Genomic DNA, 17,245 nt, shown 5'->3' on the forward strand with positions numbered 1-17,245 from the left:
ACTCAGCGACCATTCTCCCTGTCTTAGCCTTTTGCGACATAGGTAGTCTTCTTTCGCGTTTTCGACCCCCTTTATGTGCAGAGCTGTGAGGGACAGTAGGTGGGATTCTGCTAACTGAAGAACAGATGTTGCCCCCATAAGAGAAAGGGACATTGTTCCCCCTGATGGTTGATATAGGCTACCACTGCGTAATTGTCGGACATAACTCTGGTATGACGACCCTGAAGGATAGAAAGGAAATGTCGTACTGCCTTTTCTACAGCCCATAACTCTTTTACATCGGATGTCTGATGTGTTTCTGTATGGGACCAGGACCCCTGTATCGAAAGGGTCCCTAGATGTGCACCCCATGCTGTGCCACCCGCGTCCGTTGTGATCACGTCTTCTATCGTAGTTAGCCACTGAACCCCTGAGGTCACGTGATCCCTTACCGACCACCAGATTAGGGAATCTCTGACGCCTACTGAAAGGTGTACTTTTCCCTCCAAACGCCCTTTTAACAATCTTTGTGTTGACAGGACCTCCAACTGTAATTGCAACTGTGCCCATTTTACAGCAGGAATACAGGATGTTAGTGACCTTAACAGGGACATCGCCTTCCTCAGTGTCATTACAGGCTGATGTATCGCCAATTCCACAAGACTTTGTATTTTGGATACTTGGCGCGTGGAGTCCAGAACCAACCCCAGGAAGGACTGAACTCTCTGGTGTTAAACCTCGATTGGCGACATTTATTTTCCAACCTAATAACCTAATATTGCTAGGGTCGTAGTCACCTCCTCTATTTGTGCAAGACAGTGATCCACTGATCTGCCTATTACAAGGAAGTCGTCTAGGTACGGGACAATGACTATGTCCCGGGAACGGAGGAAGGACATGACCTCTGACATTAATTAATTTTGTGAATATTCTTGGCGCTATTGATAGACCAAACAGAAGGGCAGCATCCTGGTAGTGTTTGAGTTGCCCTTGGACAAACACTGCTACCCTCAGAAATTTTTGATAGTCCCGATGAATTGGGACATGGTAGTAAGCGTCTTTTAAGTCTATAGCTGCCATGAAGCAGTCCGGGAACAGCATCTTTATTGCTGAGTTCACCGACTCCATCTTGAAGGAGTAATTTACCACCAACCCATTGAGTTTCCTTAAGTTGACAATAGTCCTTAGCGAGCCATCTGGTTTTCTTATCAAAAAGAGAGGGGAATAAAAACCTTTTCCCTCCTCTTCCCTTGGAACTTCTACTAGGACCCGTTTTAGAACTAGCCCCAAAACTTCTGTTTCCAGAGCTAGCTGTTCCTCCGGAAATTTTCTGTGTGGTGTCAACACAAAAGTCTGTCGAGGTGGATGAATAAAGTCTATTTTTAGTCCGTCGCTGACGACACTCAATGCCCAATGACTGGGGGAAATACTTATCCAGGCGTGGAGAAAGAAAGAGAGCCTTCCCCCTACTTCTGGCTTGGCGTCATTGGGAGGGTTTTTTTTGCTGATGTGGAGGGTCCCTTAAACATGTACCCAGATCCTTTTCTATCTCTATAGTCCCAGTTCCTTCTATCTCCCGGGGGGCGACCTCTTAAATTTTCCTCTCTGAAAATAAGGCCTTCTAATATCCACCGGAAAGCGAGGAAAACCTTTTTTCTTGTCGCCTGCTTTTTCTAAAATGTCCTCCAGCTTCTGACCAAAGAGGAATTTGCCGTCGCACGGGATGGAACAAAGTCTATTTTTGAGGGTAAGTCCCCTGGGCACCCCTTTAACCACAAGGCACGTCTTGCTGAGTTAGACAATCCCACTGCCCTAGCTGCTAGTCTTACAGGGTCTGCTGAGGAATCTGCTATGAAAGATGCCGCTCCTTGTGCCATTGCCATATTGGCTAGGACCTCTTCTCTCGGCACCTTAGATTTCAACTGATCCTCTATTTGTTGCAGCCAGACCATAAGGGAGCGGGCAACACACGTTCCGGCAATTGCCGGTTTTAGACCTCCTGCGGCTGCCTCCCAGGTATGTTTCAAAAAAGCATCCGCTTTTTTGTCTAAAGGGTCTCTTAGGACGCCCGAATCCTCTAAGGGTAGGGATGACTTTTTAGATGACCTAGCCACCGCACCATCAATCTTAGGGACTTTATCCCATACTTCTGAATCCTTTTCCTCAAAGGGATACCGTCTCTTAGAAGCTGAGGGAAGGCTACCAGACTTCTCAGGCTTCTTCCACTCTTTCTATAAGGGCTTTTACTTTAGCATTAACTGGGAAAGTACACTTCCTTTTCTCCTCCAAACCACTAAACATAACGTTCTCTACCGATATAGATGCTTTCTCATCCTTAAGGCCCATTGTAGCCCTAACTGATTTCACCAGTTTATCTGTGTTCTCAGTTAAAAAGCATGGTCGACCCCAAACATCGGTATCTGAAGAGGAGCCAGAGGACATGGAAGAGGATGAAAAGGGAGACAGAGGTTCCTCTTGATATTCCTCCCTAGACTGAGAGGCACCAGAATCTGAAACAGTCTCTAGGCTTTTGCTACTTTTCTTTTTAAAGACTGATTTTCAAGACCCTTTAACCTCTGCCCTAATCATGGCCCTGAGGCTAGAGGCAAAGCCAGGGGATTCAGCCTGAATAGTCTTTTGGATACAGTCCGCACAGAGGCTTTTCTGCTATTGGACTTTACAGAGGGCATATTCTTTGTTCTTTGACTTGGCACTAGCCTTCCTCGGCGCCTGGCAAGTAAGCAGAGAAATGTAGCCCATTACCACCAATGTGACATTCACGAAGATCACGCACCACCCGCTGATACTCAAGGGTACCGGATTTCGAGGCCGATCTGGAGTACGGACAACATCCCTCCTAGAAGCTGAGGATCCGGGCGACTGCCGCTTTTCCTCTTAGTATGCTGGTGACCAGACATAGCACCTGGTAAGATCTCTTGCTGCTGCTGCTGTAGTAATGGCTGTTGTGGCTGCTGCTCCATACAATCCTCCATAATGGAGCTCTGTAGATGTGAGCACTTCCACCGTGGACTCTCCACCTTTTAAAGGGTGATCCACTCTGCTCACCGCCTCATCCGGTTCAGAAGTCGCTCCTCCCCCGCCTCTGCGCCCTCCGGGAGACCGCCAGAAAAGCCCTGTGACCCGGCCAGCGTTTGTCTATGGGCGCTCCCATCTTGGATCCGGCGCGCAGCACTGACGTCACACGGGCACGCCCATTCCCAGCGTGCCCTGCGCGCAACGCCTGCCGCGCACCCGGAAGCTAGGCCCAGGGCCGAAGGCAGCAGCAGAGGGGGCAGAGAGCGGCGTGGCAGCCGCAGAAGAGCCACAGGACTCCTGACTGCGCTGACCCGACGCCCGCGAAGGCCCCAGGACCTGCGAACGGCGCTTCCACAGCCTGAAGGCCGGCATACAGGCACCCTGCCTGTTCTTCCATTAGGGTCATTTGCAGCAATTGCCACGGTTTTGTAGCCCCAGGGTCGAATACAACTAACGCCAACATCTACAAGTAGTTTGCATGTTCTCCCTGTATCTGCTACAGTTCCATTTGATTTCCACCAAAGTTCAAAATAAATAAAATGTCAACTGGATTACTAGTGTGTCTAAAATGGGGAACATATTGGGGGCATGGAGTGATGAAAGTGGTTAAACTCTGTACAGCGCTGCAGTGTACATAGGTGCTATAGAAGCAATGGGAAATAAAGATTAGCAAGGTGCAAAAGTCCAAAAACAAGAAAATGGAACCTTGTTCATTCACAAGCTGTTGCCAATATTCACTTGAGCGGATTTACAAAAAAATAAAAATAAAAAAAAAACAGCCACGAATCTGTGATGTGTGCCATGCTATTTTCATACATATATTGTGCATACCAAAAATGAAAATGTGCCATAAAAAAAAAAGCATGCGGTACCATCTTAAGGCTATGTGCACACGTTGCGGATTTGTCTGCGGATTTTTCCACACAGAATCCGCATCTCTTGGCAGAAAACGCAGGCCAAAATGGTTGCAGATTTCTTGCGGATTGTCATGCCTTACTCAATGTATAGTCAATGTATAGTCAATGGGTGCAGAAATGCTGCGTTTCGGCACAAAGAATTGATATGCTGCAGAAAATAATCCGCTGCGTTTCTGCGCAGAATTTTCCACAGCATGTGCACAGCGGTTTGTGTTTTCCATAGGTTTACATGGTACTGTACACTGCATGGAAAACTGCTGCGGATCCACAGGGCCAAATCTGCAACGTGTGCACATACCCTAAGGCTATGTGCACACGTAGGAAAAGAGGTGCAGAATTTTCTGCACAAAATCCGCATCTCCTGGCAGAATCCGCAGCCGCGGATTTTGTGCGGTTTTTATGCGGAATTGATGCAGATTTTGTGCGGATTTTCTGCGTTTTTTGCCACTGCAGATTTTTAACATGGAGGGGTGCAGAAATGCTGCAGATCCGCACAAAAGAAGTGACATGCACTTCTTTGAAATCCGCAGAAATTCCACACTGATTTTTCCACACAGCTATTTTTTTTATCCCATTCATTTACATTGTACTGTACATCACAGTGCGGATCTGCAGTGTTTCTGCGCGGAAAAATCCGCTGCGGATCCGCAGCAAATCCACATCGTGTGCACATAGCCTAGTAGTGCAAGATATGTCTAAACTGAAGAGCAACAGAAAGCTACACATCCATTTCTGCTTTTTTTATTTTCATCAAAAAAGGTCAATTTTTTCCCCATGTGTCACCCACTTTTAAATACTGAAAGTAGACAGTCTAAGCTATTCTCCCACCCAAAATATAAAAGGGATTCCTTCAATTTTTTATGCTTTTGATAAAGATCCCCATAGACTAAAAGCCGAACATATCAGCAAAAATGTTTTAAAATGAGACATGCTCAAAGTTTAACGGAACAGACACTTATCCGTAAAAAAAAAAAAAAAAAAAAATATAGATGTGTGAATGACCCAAGGAGTTCCATGGAACTAATGTCAAGTCCATCTAAAAATAAGGCTACGTTCACATTTGCGTTGTGTGCCGCAGCGTCGGCGACGCAACGCACAACGCAAATGTGAACGCATGCACAACGCAGCGTTTTGTGACGCATGCGTCCTTTTTTTGCTTGATTTTGGACGCACAAAAAATGCAACTTGCTGCGTCCTGTGCGCCCTGACGCGTGCGCCGCAGCGACGCATGCGTCACAAAACGCAAATGCAACGCATGTCCATGCGCCCCCATGTTAAATATAGGGGCGCATGACGCATGTGGCGACGCAGCGGCGCCCGACGATGCGTCGCACAACGATAATGTGAACGTAGCCTAAATGGCACACAGATAAACAGATGTGTGAGTGTAGCCTAAAATTGAGGGTGATTAGATGCAACAAAGAACAATTAGGCTATGTGCACACGTTGCGTGTTTTTGCTGTGAAAACGCTTAAAACCGCTTACTAAACCTATCCCATTATTTTTAATTCTGCATTGTTGTGTCCATGCTTCATTTTTTTCCCAAAAAACAAACAAACCGCATCGCAGAAAAAAAAAAAAAAACACAGCATGTTAATTAATTTTGTAGAATTTCAGCGATTTTGCAGCTACATAATTGTACTGGGACGCTCCGGAAAAAAACGCGAGCAGATTTCCTGCGAAAGGAGTCCGGTTTTGATAAGGAAAATTCTGCAAACATTCTGCAACGTAGGCACATAGCCTTAAAGACCACTTTGCAGATTCAAGCTTCAGGCTATTTTCATCAGATTCTTCCCGCAAGTGATTTCAATACGATTTTTCCTATTGCAAATCCTATAGATTGCAATTCCTTGCACCTTGTGACAGTCCCCATTTTCCTCCTATGAAACCTATTATGTTTACGTATACCAGCCATTCCTATATTACATGCTATATCCCACCATGGACAATGACACCTCTCAGTGTATCTCAGCACCGCAGGCGGATGTGTAGCCCCACTTTCCCCCTATGATACATAGCATAGGAATGGCCAGTATATATATTACACACTATATCCCACATTGGACAATGACACCTCTCAGTGTATCTCAGCCAGCTGTGTAGCCCCACATTCCCAGCAGTGTTAACCCCCACTTTACTCATATGACACATAGTATACACACTATATTATATTGTGGATAATGACACCTCTCAGTTTATCTCTGCCTCAGGTAGATATGTAGCCCACGTTCTCAGCAGTTAGCCCCCAATTTCCCCCTATGATACATAGTATATACACAAACTATATTCCGGCCATTCCTATATTACTCATTATATCCCACAGTGGACAATGACATCTCTCGGTGTATCTCAGCGACACAGGCGGATATGTATCCCCCTTTCCCAGCAGTGTTAGCCCCCACTTTCCCCTATGGCCCATAGCATATACACTATATTGCACAATGGACAATGACATCTCAGTGTATCTCAGTTGCAAGTATCGCAGGCAGCTGTGTAGCCCCCCTTTCCCAGCAGTGTTAACCTCCACTTTACTCCTACGAAACATAGAAAAGAGACTATATTACACCATGCACAATTACACTTTTCAGTGTATCTCAGGCAGCTATGTAGCCCCTCTTTCCCCCTATGATACATAGTATATACACTATATTACACCGAGAGGTGTCATTGTCCACGGTGTATCTCAGCCGCAGGTATCGCAGGCAGATATGTAGGCCCCCTTTCCCCAATGATACATAGTATATACCCTATAGTACACCGTGGACAATGACATCTCTCGGTGTATCTCATCCGCAGGTATCGCAGGCAGATATGTAGCCCCCCTTTCCCCCTTTGATACATAGTATATACACTACTGGACAATGATATCTCTCGGTGTATCTCAGCCGCAGGCATCGCAGGTAGATGTGCAGCCCCTCTTTCCCAGCAGTTAGCCCCCATTTTCCCATGATACATAGTATATACACACTGTATTCCGGCCATTCCTATATTACACATTATATCCCACAGTGGACACAATGACATCTCTCGGTGTATCTCAGCCGCAGGTATACGTGTAGCCCCTCTTTCCCAGCAGTTAGCCCCCACTTCCCCCCTATGATACATAGTATATACACACTATATTCCGGCCATTCCTATATTACACACTATATCCCACAGTGGACACAATGACATCTCTCGGTGTATCTCAGCCGCAGGTATACGTGTAGCCCCTCTTTCCCAGCAGTTAGCCCCCACTTCCCCCCTATGATACATAGTATATACACACTATATTCCGGCCATTCCTATATTACACACTATATCCCACAGTGGACACAATGACATCTCTCGGTGTATCTCAGCCGCAGGTATACGTGTAGCCCTTCTTTCCCAGCAGTTAGCCCCCACTTTCCCCCTATGATACATAGTATATACACACTATATTCCGGCCATTCCTATATTACACACTATATCCCACAGTGGACACAATGACATCTCTCGGTGTATCACAGCCGCAGGTATACGTGCAGCCCCTCTTTCCCAGCAGTTAGCCCCCACTTTCCCCCTATGATACATAGTATATACACACTATATTCCGGCCATTCCTATATTACACACTATATCCCACAGTGGACACAATGACATCTCTCGGTGTATCACAGCCGCAGGTATATGTGCAGCCCCTCTTTCCCAGCAGTTAGCCCCCACTTTCCCCCTATGATACATAGTATATACACACTATATTCCGGCCATTCCTATATTACACACTATATCCCACAGTGGACACAATGACATCTCTCGGTGTATCTCAGCCGCAGGTATACGTGTAGCCCCTCTTTCCCAGCAGTTAGCCCCCACTTTCCCCCTATGATACATAGTATATACACACTATATTCTGGCCATTCCTATATTACACACTATATCCCACAGTGGACACAATGACATCTCTCGGTGTATCTCAGCCGCAGGTATACGTGTAGCCCCTCTTTCCCAGCAGTTAGCCCCCACTTTCCCCCTATGATACATAGTATATACACACTATATTCCGGCCATTCCTATATTACACATTATATCCCACAGTGGACACAATGACATCTCTCGGTGTATCTCAGCCGCAGGTATACGTGTAGCCCCTCTTTCCCAGCAGTTAGCCCCCACTTACCCCCTATGATACATAGTATATACACACTATATTCCGGCCATTCCTATATTACACACTATATCCCACAGTGGACACAATGACATCTCTCGGTGTATCTCAGCCGCAGGTATACGTGTAGCCCCTCTTTCCCAGCAGTTAGCCCCCATTTTCCCCATGATACATAGTATATACACACTGTATTCCGGCCATTCCTATATTACACACTATATCCCACAGTGGACACAATGACATCCCTCAGTGTATCTCAGCCGCAGGTATCGCAGCCAAGTCCCTGAGCCCGGGGTATTCCCTGGCCGCCCGGTGTGTGGCCCCCGGCAGGTAGGCCCTGCTGTCCCCTGGCCCTCCTCGCTTCTTACCTCCTGCCCTCGGTATTTCTGCCCCCAGACCTTGGGGTATCTCCCGCCTCGGGGCCCCTGACGGGGGATGCGGCCTTTCCTCGCGGCCTCACCTTCCTCCTCCGTCGTGTTTCTGCACTCTCCCGTCACTAGGCCGCAAATCCTCGGGCTTTCCTAGTCGCGGACCCCGGCGCCGCACCTCACTAGTGCGGGGAGTCCGCTCATGGGGGGCGGGGGAGGAAAATTCCAGAAGGCCCCCCCACCCCGGGGACAGGATTGTTTCCCCACCTGGAGAAGGCGATATTTTACGTCACCAAATATTGAAAAAAAAATTTGAGTATTTTACGTCAGACAGGGGCGACTGATAAAAGGGGGGTCGGGGGGTGGAGAGAACGTGAGTTGATTTTCTGCCCGAAGGGATCGGATCCGCTCCGGAACCACCCGCCCGACTTAATCCGGATCGGCTCGGTTCGGATTATCGGGGGGTAATGGGTTTAATTAGTGTAAACACGATAGTGAAACCGCTGGATTTCTCGCGAGATCCGGAGCACAAGGCGCGTTCACAGTGGAAAGAAAAACGCGCCAAGGCGCCGGGGGCGCGCATCTAACAGGGAAACGCGCACCGCTTCCCGCCCTCCGAGGGGAGGAGAAACTCCGACTAACGATTGGTTAAAACCAGACATGTGGGTAAAGTCCAGACGGCCACGCCTGCAAAGAGAAGCCGAGAAAGATGCAATGTGATTGGCTGGGAGCTGCCCAGGGGAGGAGTCACAACTACCCCACCTACCGCGTTGTGAGGAAAAAAAGAGCTAGAAGATGATTGGTTTACATGAGTCAGGTGGACTGTTATGAGTCACTTGGAGTCACGTGGTCTTGTGAGGCCGAATTCGAGGAGAGAATTGGCTAGTAGAGGAACGTGAGACAAACGCCCACTTCTACCAATTCAACCAATGGGCGTGGGAGTAGGTGAAAAGAATTATGGGAAGGCTCTGTTCTGGACAGGTGTGGCTTACCTGACCCAGGTATTGGGTGATTGCTCATCGTGTGCTGCTCCTGGCAGCTCCGCCTCCTGCAGGATACAGATGACACTGCACAGCCGAAGGCGCCATATTGGGGACCTGCAACTCTAATAACTTTCTCCCATTTTTATATGGGAGATAAAATAAAACCACAGCTCGGCCATGTTTCCCAGGGCGACTCTACAGTGTGCACTGGATAAAATAGAATGCAAAATCATTTTAAAGCGAGCTGTTCTGGTGATGCCGAGTGTGTATATTGTTTCACAGCTTTTGGCCATAAAACACTTTTCATTAGGCCGAGCGCGCCTGTGGTCACCTTATTACCCCACCGAACAGCAGCACCGGCCTTTGGAGAGCAACAGGCCGGCTCCTTCCTCTGGTGACAGCATCTCTAGGGAGTTGGCAGAACCCTGTCCATCGGTCATGTCAGTAATCTATGGCTGATGGACGGGAACCCTGAGAAAGTCGCTTGTTTTATTATTAAACGGCCTTCTGCTCAATCTCGAGCCATGGATGAAAGCTACGTAGGAAGACCAGTCTTGTGCAAGCCCAGATATGTCCACCAGGCTCTTCTCCAAGCCATTGGGTTGCTGGTATTCCTTTTCTCCTTGTTCCTTCTTTTCGCCTGACCATGATGTTCTCCAGTGATTGCCCTCTTGGCATGATGTGTCCAATGTAGGCAAGTCGCAGCTCGGTGATCCTTTCTTTGAGTGACATGTTTGGCTTGATCTGTTCCAAAATTGATTGGTTCTTGCCATCCATGGTGCTGATAACATCCTTCTCCAGCACCACATTTCAAAGGCGTCGATTCTTCTGTCTTGTTTCTTTATCATCAAAACAACAACCAATGGGAGATAAACTCACTCTAATGAAACCACATAAGTTTCAGATATTCACAAAAACACCAATATGAACCTACTCAAAGAATGTGAATAAACCAAAAGCATCATAGAAGAAAAATATATATGATTTTATTGAATTTCAGTATTAAAAATTGCTCCAATGGCTTTCTGAAGGAGTCACGTACATTGGAGTCACATGAGCTACATGTTACTGACCATTGGCCTTTCTCTTATGCTCTTTATACACTTTATCTTTGGACACATTTTTTTGTCCTTTAAGTCTCTTTTTGCACTTTATAAAGATTTTTTAGAAGGGATTTTTTGATATTGAACCATGATTTTTGGTCAGTTTTCCTAATAATGTTTTTCTCTATACTATGGTATTTTGATGTCTTTTTCGGTTTCCCTGCTATTTCATGTTTTTAATATTATCATTCAATAAAATCATATATATTTTTATTCTATTATTTTTTTGGTTTATTCACATTCTTTGAGTAGGTTCATATAGTTTCTTTACCATCCAGGTTTCACATCTGCATGTTGCAGTGCGCAGGCGCCAGGAAAGGTCAGAGAGGCCCAGCGCCTGCGCACTGCAGTACTTTGCCCTCAACAGGGCACACAAAGAACGCCTGCGCCAGAGCCGCAGCATGAAGACAAGAAGAGGATGTCATCCTATGAAGATGGGAGGGACCGGACCGCGACGCCCATCGGATCGGACCGCAGCAGGACTGCCCCTGGGTGAATATAATCTAACCTCTTTTTCTCCTCTTTCAGGTTACATCGTGGGCTTATCTACAGTATTACAGAATGCTGTAGATAAGCCCCTGATGCCGGTGGGCTTAGCTCATTTTTGATTTTGGGGGTGACAGTTTCGCTTTAAGTCTTCAAAGTAAAAGGAACAGCATCCAGTCCAGGTGATAAAAAATCCAGTATCTTTATTCTGCCATAATGCGACATTACGACCTAAAAAGTTGCTTGATAAAGACCTTTTTAGATCGTAACGTCGCATTATGGTAGAATAAAGATATTGGATTTTTTTTATCACCTGGACTGGATACTGTTCCTTTTATTTTGAAGACTTCATTTCCAATTGGGTCGTTGGACTGGAGCGTGCATCCCACTATTGATGTGCTGTCGGCTGCCTTCCTTTTTTATCATAGGTTCCCTTTAAGTGTCTTTTTTAGCATTCTTAGTTGTTTCCGGAGCACATTTTCAAATTTTTGACTGCCACCGTTTTTCCTTACTCTTTCTATTGTTTTTTGGCAACCTTTTTTATTTGTACTGTTTTCTAGACATTGTTTTTTACATTGTTTTTTTATTACATTCAAAAATATATAAACAGCTAGCGTTTTTTGAAGCACACGCAAAACACTTAAAAAGATGCTTAGACGACTTCTGGCCTTCTTTTAAGCCTTCCCATTGACTTCCACTAAACAATATAGAGCATTTTCAGAGCTAAAGATGCCTGAAGAATGGCCAGGTCACTTCTGCTAACTGATTGGTGTCTTTGGAAACCTGAAAAGGTTAAAGGGAACCTGTCACCCCGTTTTTTCCGTCTGAGATAAAAATGCTGTTAAATAGGGCCTGAGTTGTGCATTACAATAGTGTATTTTGTGGACCCCGATTCCCCACCTATGCTGCCGAAATACATTACCAAAGTAGTCGTTTTCGCCTGTCAATCAGGCTGGTCTGGTCAAAAGGGCGTGGTGTCTTCCCCCAGATCTTGCTTAGTTTTCCGTTGGTGGCGTAGTGGTGTGCGCAAGCCCAAGGTCCCGAATCCACTGCACAGGGGAGTGAAAAGAGCGCGATGTGCACTATTTCATTGGTGATCGTGGGGGCGGCCATCTTCCTTTGGCCGCGCGTGCGCAGAAGCGGCGCTCTGCTGGCCGCGGCTTCAGGAAAATGGCCGCGGGATGCCGCGCGTGCGCAGATGGAGATCGCGGCGGCCATTTTCCTGAAGCCGAGATGCGAACTCTGCTTCAGGAAAATGGCCGCCGCGATCTCCATCTGCGCACGCGCGGCATCCCGCGGCCATTTTCCTGAAGCCGCGGCCAGCAGAGCGCCGCTTCTGCGCACGCGCGGCCAAAGGAAGATGGCCGCCCCCACCGATCACCAATGAAATAGTGCACATCGCTCTCTTTTCACTCCCCTGTGCAGCGGATTCGGGACCTTGGGCATGCGCACACCACTACGCCACCAACGGAAAGCTAAGCAAGATCTGGGGGAAGACACCATGCCCTTTTGACCAGACCAGCCTGATTGACAGGCGAAAACGACTACTTTGGTAACGTATTTCGGCAGCATAGGTGGGGAATCAGGGTCCACAAAATACACTATTGTAATGCTCAGCTCAGGCCCTATTTAACAGTATTTTTATCTCAGACGGAAAAAACGGGGTGACAGGTTACCTTTAAAAGACGCTCAAAAGACTGGCAAGATGTTGTGTGCACACCCTTAAGGTGGCTATACAGAGTTTTTCATAAAGTTTTTTGACATAGGGTCAGATTTATTATTGCTTTTGCATCTGTTTTTTACCTCTAGATTTTGGTGTTTGTCGAGTGAAATTGTCTATTGGTTTGTACACGAGCATCATACTTGGGCAGTAAAAATGTAGCAATTGGCGATCATTTAATGCCACAGTCGGGCTGTGTAAACCCACTTGTACAGTTTTCTGGCTGAAAAATCCAAATCCAAATACGGCATATAAAAGCAAGTTTGGTATTCTTTTTTTTTTTCATGAATAGGAAGGGTTTTTTCAGGTTCTCTTGATTCAGTGGTCAATTTTTGAACTTTTTTCAAGCAGAAATGTCTCAAACATTTCCATATCACACTGAGTGTATACCATGGTTTTTAGATTCTATTCAAAAATTCACAGGAAAAACCGCATCAAGAACTTTATGGATAAACTTCCAATTCATTTCAACGAGAAACCGCCTATAGTGCACATGATGCAATTTTTTTCCACTTTTTTAAAGAGGAAGAAAAAGCAACGTCAGTTTTTGAGACATGAAATAATTGATCAAAATTTGACTACTCAATCAATTAAAATGTTCACAATGAGCATTTTGACAAGTTTCTTTACGCCGTTATTTGTATGCTTTTTACGTGATTCAAATAGATAGTAAAATGTTCAGCATTTTTTTCTAAGCACAAATGCCACAACATCTTACCTCTTTTTTGATGTGGGAAAAAAATACCATGTTTGCTATACAAGAATTTTAAGTAAGAACCTCTCATATGAGAAAATGTATTGATCAGTGTTCAAAAAATGAAAAAAAAGAGGCGAAACATCCACCAAATGCAAAGGAACAAGCAAAACGTTGGTATATACAGATATACTTCAGCCGCGACGTTTTCTGCCCTATCTTCCCCTCCTATAAATTGAATACCCTCCCCCCCATACCCTCTTCCCCATTCCCCCTCTTCCCCATTGAGGTGCAGCCCGTCCCTAGTGTAGAACCTGTAGCCAACTGAGAAGTCAGCCCAGTTCTGCAGGAACCCAAACCCCTCCTTCCTACACCAATTCTTGAGCCACTTATTAACCTCCTAATCTCCCGTTGCCTCTCTGGCGTGTCAAGTGGTACAGGCAGTATTTCGGAAAATACCACATTGGAGGTCCTTGCTTTCAGCTTGCAGCCTAATTCCCTGAAATCATCTTTAAGGACCTTCCACCTACCTCTAACTTTGTCATTTGTGCCAATGTGCACCATGACCGCTGGGTCCTCGCCAGCCCCTCCCAGTAATCTGTCCACCCGATCAGCGATGTGTCAGACTCGAGTGCCAGGTAGGCAGCACACACGGTCGATGATCCCTGTCTTTGTGACAGATTGCCCAATCTGTTCCCCTAATAATTGAGTCCTCCACTACCAGCACCTGTCTGGCCTGCCCTCCTCTCCTATTTCCCTCCTTACTGGAGCAATCACTCCTCCGGCTTTCAGGGGACATGCCTGGCTGCAGCAGTGCTATCCCTGTACTGGCACCCCCCTCATCTGCCAACTTAGCAAACTTATTGGGGTGTGCCAGATCAGGACTAGCCTCCCTGGCACTCTTCCCTCTACCCCACTTTCTAACTGTCACCCAGCTTGCTACTTCACTGTCCTGCAGTTCCATCCTACCATCCCCCCTCATCAATCCCATTGAGCGTCTGCTCAGTGAGCAGAAGACTCCTTTCCATATTGTCTATGGATCTCAGTGTTGCCAGCTGCACATTTAGATTCAGAATCTGGGTTTCCAAATGCACAACGTGCTCACATCTCGCACAGCAGTATGCACCCTCGACCGGCTGATCAAGGATTGCATACATGTGGCAAGATGTGCACTGGGTGGCATTAACAATAGTGGAGCACATTTCCTAATGGGGATTGCACCAGACAGAAACGTTAAATATAAAAAAACAACTAATGCAAAGTATTAATAAAATACAAACAGCAATTCAGTAATTCCTCCCTTGGAAACTCCCTGAATCCAAAGTCACTGAATCACAAGTTACACTTACCGCCGTTCGCACTTACGCTCAGGTCACACTCAGCTCGTTCACACTTGCTAAGCTGAAGATTTAAAGATTGCTTTTTTTTCTTCTCACCAGCAATCCACCTTGCTGTTCAATGCACTTCCAAAAAAGTGGAATGCTGTAGATAAGCCCATGATGTAATTTAAAGATGAGAAAAATAGGTTATATTATAGTTACCAGGGGTGGTCCTGGTCCGGTCCGATGGGCGTCATGGTCCGGTCCGGCACCTCCCATCTTCATCAGATGACGTCCTCTTCTGGTATTCACGCTGCAGCTCTGGCGCAGGTGTACTTTGTATGCCCTGTTGAGGGCAGAGAAAAGTACTGCAGTATGCAGGCGCCGGGCCTCTCTGACCTTTCCATCGCCTGCGCACTGCAGTACTTTGCTCTGCCCTCAACAGGCAGACAAAGTACGCCTGCACCGGAGCCCCAGCGTGAAGATCAGAAGAGGACGTCATCTGATGAAGATAGGAGGTTCCGGACCGGACCACGACGCTCATCGGACCGGACCGGCACCGCCCCTGGGTGAGTATAATCTAACCTCTTTTTCTCATCTTTCAGGATACATCAGGGGCTTATCTGTACCATTACAGAATGCTGTAGATAAGCCCCTGATGCTGGTGGGCTTACCTCACCCTCGATTTTGCGGGTGACAGGTTCCCTTTAAATGATTTGGTGTATGCACATGTGTAATAATTATAGGGGATAACTCAGGAGACTCTTTGCGTGGAACAAGACAACTACAGGACACAGTTTTATAAGTGGTAAAGTCTATATTATCACACGGTGATTCAAACAGGTGCAGAGAGAAACTCAAGTCCACAACAATTGGTGTAAGTATTAAACGCAGCTTAAGCAGTCTATAGGAAACTTCAGAGGAAAATGCAATCACGCAGAAAGTCTATGAAGCACAATTATTCTTGAGGATACTTGACACAAATAAGTCCTTGTTTTAATCCAAACATAGATAGATATGCTTATAATGCAGTTCAAGCAATGTCTTATCTCAACCAGGAAGGCCTGGGTGATAATCTCAGGTTTAAGCAGAGCAGCAACAGCTTACATATACAGCAAATGCAGATGGGAGTAAACACGAGCAGCAGATGAAGGAGGAATACTGGAAACTGGTGTATGCAGCAGGAACTCAGAGCAGAGTAGCAGGATAACCCCACAGGTTCACAGGAGCAGGTATATAGCCAGGGAGTCACCAGAGGTCAGGAGCTGGATGCAAGGCAGAATACTCTAGCACAGACTGAAGGCTGGGGTGGAGTTTTATAGCAGGAAGACACAGTGCACATGAGACCAAAGACACCATCTTGGAAAAGGGCAGTAATGCACAAAAGGTAATAAAAATGTTCAGAGTCCTGACATGTCAGCTTGGTTTCATGGAAATTATGTTGTTTTTTTTTACATTTTCTGGGCGCATGGTACACAAACACGTACACACATGGATGACCACCATGAAAGAAGCAAAGCGCTGTTCCAAAGTGGAAGGTGATGAGGAGGATCTCATTATTATCCCCGGCTCAGCACACAAACTCTTTATCACCTGCTGCTGGTGACCAGCGCTTTTCTTCTTCCATGGTGGCCATCCATGTGTTACTAATGCCTCACACAGTTACACACCTGTACACAGATATCACTGGTCAATTTGTCCTTACCGTTAGTATTGTGACATGTGAAACAAACCTGTCAGCCTTTTTGATCGCTATAGAACAAGTTGAAAACTGACGTATCTACTGCATTGTTAAATTGATTGTGTAGCCACCCAGCTCAAACAACAAAGCTATTTACCTGTGGGGCCGTATGCTCACATGGGTGACGCAGGTGTGGCTCATGCGCCTCCTATGTTTTTGCGACGCAACCCTCATGCTTGCTTCATTGTTGGAATGTGCATGCGTACTTTTCTGCCATGCTGAGGATAGAGAAAAGTACTGGGGTGCGCATGTGCTGGGACTCCAACGTTTTCCTGTGCCATGCCGGAATTTGCTCTGCCCTTCGCAATGAAGAAAAGTACGGCTGCGCCGTAGAACCATGAACATAGCAGAATGGCGTCGGTGAGGCGTTGGACAATTACCTGCTAAACCCATGTGACTGTGCACTTCCCCTAAGGTAAGTCAGCTCAAAATTTTTTGCCTTATAATGTTTCACTGGGGAGTTATTGACAGCATTCGAAGATGTTCTTGAAAAACAACAGAAAGGCGGTGGCATAGCGGCCCTAACTGCTGACTGGTTTCCTTTAACTTGAGGGTGACATTACCAATAAACTTTTCTTTTCCTTGCAGATTTCTGGCCACTGGAGGGAGCTATACATCCCTACGCCTCCAATTTAGAGTTGGTAAATCTACCATCTCTCAAATTGTGAGGTGCACATGTACCGTCATCTGGCAGAAGTTGCAGCCCATCGTGATGCCTTCCCCAACCGAGGAGACTTGGCTGCAGATTGCAGCAGGCTTTCAGTCTGTGG

The 17,245-nt window shown here is 46.3% G+C and overlaps 1 protein-coding gene across 2 annotated transcripts in view; it reads right to left on the reverse strand.

Moving 5' to 3' along the window:
* The window catches only part of TLK2 (tousled like kinase 2), a 129,170-nt gene extending 120,145 nt beyond the window's left edge, over positions 1-9,025 (reverse strand). The window contains exon 1 of one of the 2 annotated variants that reach the window (XM_077252690.1): positions 8,430-9,025. The gene's annotated coding sequence lies outside the window, so the exon portion shown is untranslated. The remainder of the gene's footprint in view (positions 1-8,429) is intronic. The other variant, XM_077252689.1, reaches the window with a different exon arrangement.
* Between the last annotated feature and the right edge of the window lie 8,220 nt (positions 9,026-17,245).

This window comes from Ranitomeya variabilis, chromosome 4 (assembly GCF_051348905.1).
Source record: "Ranitomeya variabilis isolate aRanVar5 chromosome 4, aRanVar5.hap1, whole genome shotgun sequence".
Lineage (NCBI taxonomy): Eukaryota > Metazoa > Chordata > Amphibia > Anura > Dendrobatidae > Ranitomeya > Ranitomeya variabilis.